Source organism: Terrapene carolina, unplaced genomic scaffold, assembly GCF_002925995.2.
Source record: "Terrapene carolina triunguis isolate 2854851 unplaced genomic scaffold, T_m_triunguis-2.0 Scaffold629, whole genome shotgun sequence".
NCBI lineage: Eukaryota > Metazoa > Chordata > Testudines > Emydidae > Terrapene > Terrapene triunguis.
Window position 1 is genome coordinate 12742202 of NW_020664980.1, and position 5865 is coordinate 12748066.

Genomic DNA, 5865 nt, shown 5'->3' on the forward strand with positions numbered 1-5865 from the left:
CATGCATTAGCATTTTTCACAGCTGCATCACATTGATGATTCATAGTTATCCTGTGATCAACCAATACACTCAGGACTATCTCCTCCTCTCACTTCCAAATGATACGTCCCCAACTTATAACAAAAATTCTTGTTGTTAGTCCCTTGATGCATGGCCTTACACTTCGTACAATTAAATTTCATCCCATTTCTATTACTCCAGTTTACGAGGTCATCCAGATCATCTTGTATGATAGTCCGGTTCTCCTCCATATTGGCTAACCCTCCCAACTGTGTCTCATCTGCAAATTTTATTAGCACCCTCCCACTAATAAAAATGTTAAATAAGATTCGTCCTAAGACTGATCCCTGAGGAACTCCACTAGTAACCTCCCTCCAGCCTGACAGTTCACCTTTAAGTATGAACTATTGTAGTCTCCCCTTTAACCAGTTCTTTACCCACCTTTCAATTCTCCTGTTAGTTAAATTGGAGAAAATGGGATTAATTTCCCCTGTGGAACTGTATCGAATGCCTTTCTAAAATCCAGGCACGTTCGATCTACTTGCGTTTCCTTTGTCTAAAAAATCAGTTATCTTCTCAAACAAGATGATCAGGTTGGTTTGGCACAATCTACCTTTTGTAAAACCATGTTGTATTTTATCCCAATTACAGTTCACCTCTGTCTTTAACTACTCTTTCAAAAAGTATTCCAATACATTTGCATACAATTGAGGTCAAACTAACAGGCCTGTAGTTTCCCACATCATTTCCCCCCCCCCCTTTCTTAAAAATAGAAGCTATAGTAATAATTCTCCAGTCATAGGGTATGATCCCCAAGTTTACAGATTCATTACAAATTCTTGCTATTAGGCTTGCGACTTCATATGCCAGTTTCTTTAATATTCTTGGATGGAGATTTTTCCGGGCAGCCTGATTTAGTCCCATTAAGCTGTTTGAGTTTGACTTCCACTCAGATGTGGTAATATCTACCTCCATATCTGTGTACCTATTAGTCACCCTGCCACTATCTCTCTTCATTAGCCTTATTAAAAACTGAGGCAGTTTAAAGTATTAGGGTGCTGGGCCATACCTAGATTATCTTTAATCTCCATCCCAGCCTCAGGGTTTAGCAGTCCCACTTCTTTCCTTGTTTTTTTATGTATATGGCTAGAGAACCTTTTACTATTGATTTTAATTCCCTTTGCAAGGTATAACTCTGCTTGGCTTTTGGCAGTTCTCACTATTCCTACACTTTCTGACCTCCAAGAGGTAGCTTTCCTTGCTGATTCATCCCATCTTCCTTCCCTTCTAGGCTTTCGGCTTTCTCTTAATCACTCTGTTTGAGATGCTTGTTTATTATCCAGTTTGGTCTGCAACCCTTCCCTACAAATTTTTCCCCTTGCTTGGGATGCTGGCATTAGATAGTTTCTGCAATTTTGACAAAGTAACTGCAAGCCTCCTCCACATTCAGATCCTTGAGTTCTTTGGTCCAGTCCACTTCCCTTGTTTAAAGTTAGCCCTTTTGAAATCAAGGATGCTAGTTGCAGATCTATTTTTGTTTATCCTTCCATTTAGTTAAAACTGAATAAGCTCATGATCACTCGAACCAAGGTTGTCCCATACAAGCATAAGATCCTCAGTACTCACCAATACCAAATCTAAAATGGCATCGCCTCCTGTTGGTTCAGTGACTATTTGGTGAAGAAATCTGCTAGATATCACATCCAGGAAAAGCTGGTCCCTATTATTAGTAGCACTTGTCCGCCAATCTATATCTAAACTTGCTAATGCTTGAATATTCCTAGTAGTGATTACCTTATTGGTAATTGATAAACTCATCAATCTGTTGAATTTGGCTGTATAAATATGGACACCTGTTGTGGGAATGGGTGGAAAAGAGAATGTAATTGTTGACAGTGCCAATGCCTTTATATCTGTTTTGCTGCCTTCAGCAGTTTACTTGCTAATAGAAAGTTGTCAGATCTCTTTTGAAGCTCAGTCTATGAATACCCACTTTTTCAGTACTAATTAAGAAGTTCAAAGCTGAATAGGCATATGCTATTTAGGGTAATGTTGCTTCAGTAAGATGGACTGCCAGAATAGAGAGCTGCATGGTTTTACACTATTTGAGGGTAAGAAAATGCTTTTTTCTCAAAAACTAGCTTCACTTATATTGCTCTTTTTGTTTTTGGGCTACATTCTAGCCCAGGGGTAGGCAACCTATGGCACATGTGCTGAAGATGGCACGCGAGCTGATTTTCAGTGGTACTCACATTGCCCGGGTCCTGGCCACTGGTCCAGGGGGCTCTGCATTTTAATTTAATTTTAAATGAAGCTTCTTAAACATTTTAAAAACCTTATTTACTTTACATACAACAATAGTTTAGTAATATATTATAGACTTATAGAAAGAGACCTTCTAAAAATGTTAAAATGTATGACTGGCACACGAAACCTTAAATCAAAGTGAATAAATGAAGACTCGGCACACCACTTCTGAAAGGCTGCTGACCCGTTCTAGCCTTTTCCTGCTAATGACAGAAAAGAATAAAGAAAATACAGGGCATGCTACCAAGCAAGTTAGACCCACAACTGCAGAGCTACTTGGTGAGAAGGGTAAGGACTGGAAGAATAAAACTATCCTAAGACACATTAGGTCAAGGATTCATCTACTTTTTCCGAATGTGGACTACCTCCCTATTCATATATTGTGTGCAGGCTAACTCCCCTCCAGGCCCACAGTACATCCTATTGGCAAGCACAGCAATTGATTACATGGAAAATGAATTGTGTCTCAAGGGTATTTTAGAGCTGAAATTAGCCAGTACTATGTGACTAGTCAACTCTGAACTACCTGCATATACTCTCCCTATTAGTTGTGTTAGGTAAGCAGTGGAAGTGAGGTATCAATCATTGGTATAAGTTTGCATGTGTATTTTTTTTGTTTCTCTCTTTGAAGTGGTTTGATGCTCTATTCTTTGCTGATAGTGCAGTTCTCAGATATTGAATGAGGACATTTGACTGCCCTATGAAGCAGTGTCCTACCCATGGGACTCTAGGGCAAGTACAGCAGTGACTGTCTTTTTACCTACCTAATGCAAGGTTGGATTTCTGTTGGAAATGTTTACAACAGTCTAATTTTGCTCCTGGTCTTTCCCCTCTGGCCCTGCTCTGGCTGTTTCTTTTAGGTGGCTGCCTTCCTCATACATCCTTCCCACCACCTCACTTACCTGCTGCTTAGTGGTGCTTATTCCCTCTCCTTGTGTTGCATATCCATGCTGCAAAGAGCAGGATTCAAGTCAAATAATAGATTGATGGATGCTGGTGCAGGTCTTAATACTCTTTGGGAATATTGTGAATTTAGTTCTGAACAGGTTTTTTATTTTTTGTTTTTTAAACTAAGAACTGAAGAATTAAATAATGGTCAGTTTATGATGTATATAGCAGCATCTGATGAAGTCAGTTGGCTTGAGTCTTTAATACAGCATTAGCAATACAGGGGCCGTTGTATTACGATCAAACCCCCTTTGCCAAAAAAACTCAACTGGTTTCAAGTTGTCTCTCTTCTCTACAGGAATCCTCTGCTATTGTGTGCAGGCTGGACAGTGTATGTGCTGATAGTTGTACAATATGTTCAGTGGGTAAATCCCAGCCTTATTCATTACATAGAATCCTCCAGATTTTCAATGTAGTCCTGTTCAGTTAATAAAGATCCATCTTGGACCAGAGTGTAGGGCTGTTTTAAAAACAAACAAAAAAATCAGACCACCAAATGGTATTGTGGCCCCTATGGGAATATCTACTCAGCACATCCAATCCTGTTCAATAGCTGGTATTTTCTCCCTTCAACAGATTTCCAATTGATGGTAGTTTCTGTGAAAAGGCTATTACTAAGAAAAGGCCTTATAGGAGATTAACTTCTACCCTTGGTGCTGAAAATGCACTGGTATTTAATCCTAGGCCCTGTAGGTCAGTGTTGTCTGTAAATAGACACATTTGAGTGAGCCCATTAGAGTCAAACCTGTGCATTAAATAAAGCATGAGGCCTGCTGAAAAATTAGTCGAAAAAGGTTGACAGGAGTTAAGGGTGGAGAACAGTAAGGCTGGAGAAAGTCAGCCATATAAATGAAAGGGAGGGTGGAGAGGACTGAATGCAGACAAATTAATGCTGATGGATTAGAAATCAGGGAAAGGCTAGCTAACAGGATGATAGAGGGGCTCATGGAGGACACAAAGATCAGAGCTTGTTGAAGATAAGTTGAATGACTCTTTTGGGGAGTTGAGGGTTGAAGCCAGTGCTGCAAGTTGAACGAAGAGGTGAGAAAAAGTGTAGTGTGTTAAGTTTAGTCAGGATATGTGGGAGATTGAGAGAGCCAAGAGTTAGAAGGCTGGGGTGGGTGAATGGTAGCTGATAGCAGCAGGGTGGGGACAAGAGTGCTGTTCAAAGGAGTTGGAAGCAGCAGGAAAGGAGCCCACCACTACTCCTATGGTCTTATCCAGACTAGGTAGTATGAGGATAGAGGCCTCCTTAAAGTTAGGGCTGCACTGTTAAAGGTGAGGTTCCTGATTCATGTAGATATACTCAGGCTAGCTCTCAAACACGAGTGCTAAAATGTGTAGCTGTGGTGGCACAGACTACCCACACCAACTACAAACCCACCTGGAGCCTGTAGGCACTTGGCATGGCCAGCCTGTGCCACCACAGCTACACTTTTTAGCACATTGGCTCTCATCAAGCTCACAGTAGGTCTATCACCACTATCCCAGCTCCTTGTATAAACATACTTTAAGAGGGCAGAGGCAGATCCAGTTCTTTGAGCCAGGAACTGGTGCAATGAAGAGATCACAAGTAGTGGAGTTTTGTTTTTTAGAGCAGTTATTCCAGAGCCAGCAGTGGAAAGAGGGAAGGAATGGTAGGATGGGTGGAAGGTGGTTCAGGAACCTAGCTGTGCTGGTAAGAGAATGGGGAAGGCAGGATTAAAGAGTAACAGGTAGAGGTGGGGAGTTAGCAAAGCAAAGGTAACCAGGAAGGGGAAATAAGAGTCAGTGGAGGGTGCAAGAGGGAAAGACTGATGGTATCATGCAGAAGAGAGGTATGATAAGGGTATGTGGTAAGTGGGTAAGATTACAAAACCAAGCCACCCCAAATAAGGTCTGTGGTAGAAAAACTAGGGCCCAGAAACAAATCTGGGTTGAATGTAGTTAAGAAGCTTGTGAACATAAGTTAGTGATGTTGGTCCTCATGGAATTAGATGCAGAATCTAATCTTCTAAGAAGTGGCAACTTGTTCTATCCTCAAGCAGCACATCGACAGTGTGTTTAAGACCCACAGCAGAGGGTCTTAGAGATATCAGGTCTACAGGCTCAGGATCATGGAGCTTGTGATACAGTGCTATCATCACCTGTGTAGACATTCAGGCTCTGAAGTCTGAGGGGGGGCTTCAGAGCCTGAGCTGTAATGTCTACACTGCTGTTCTTCAAACCCTAGTGTAAACCCCATGATCTTGTGTCTGTAGACACAAGCTTGATACTCGCTATCATGAATTTTTAAAAGCAAGTGTAAATGCAATCAAGCAGCACCAACCAGGCAAAGGAATAGATTCACTTGCCAGAAACAAATCTTTTTGAGGAGTGCAGTACAAATGGACCACTTTTCAGGTTAGGAATGCTATACTGTAATTTTAAGTTTCATCACCTTTGACAGCTCATGCAGCACTCCTAACATTAGAACTAGGATCGTAAGTACAATATTTATGCTACTGGATGGATGTTATGACATTAACATTCTTGCACATAGATGCAAATTTTATTACAACTTCCCACTCACTGTCCTGCCCCCTTGTAGTTACAAAGAATGTTGAACATGGAATATTAAGTGAAGAGAG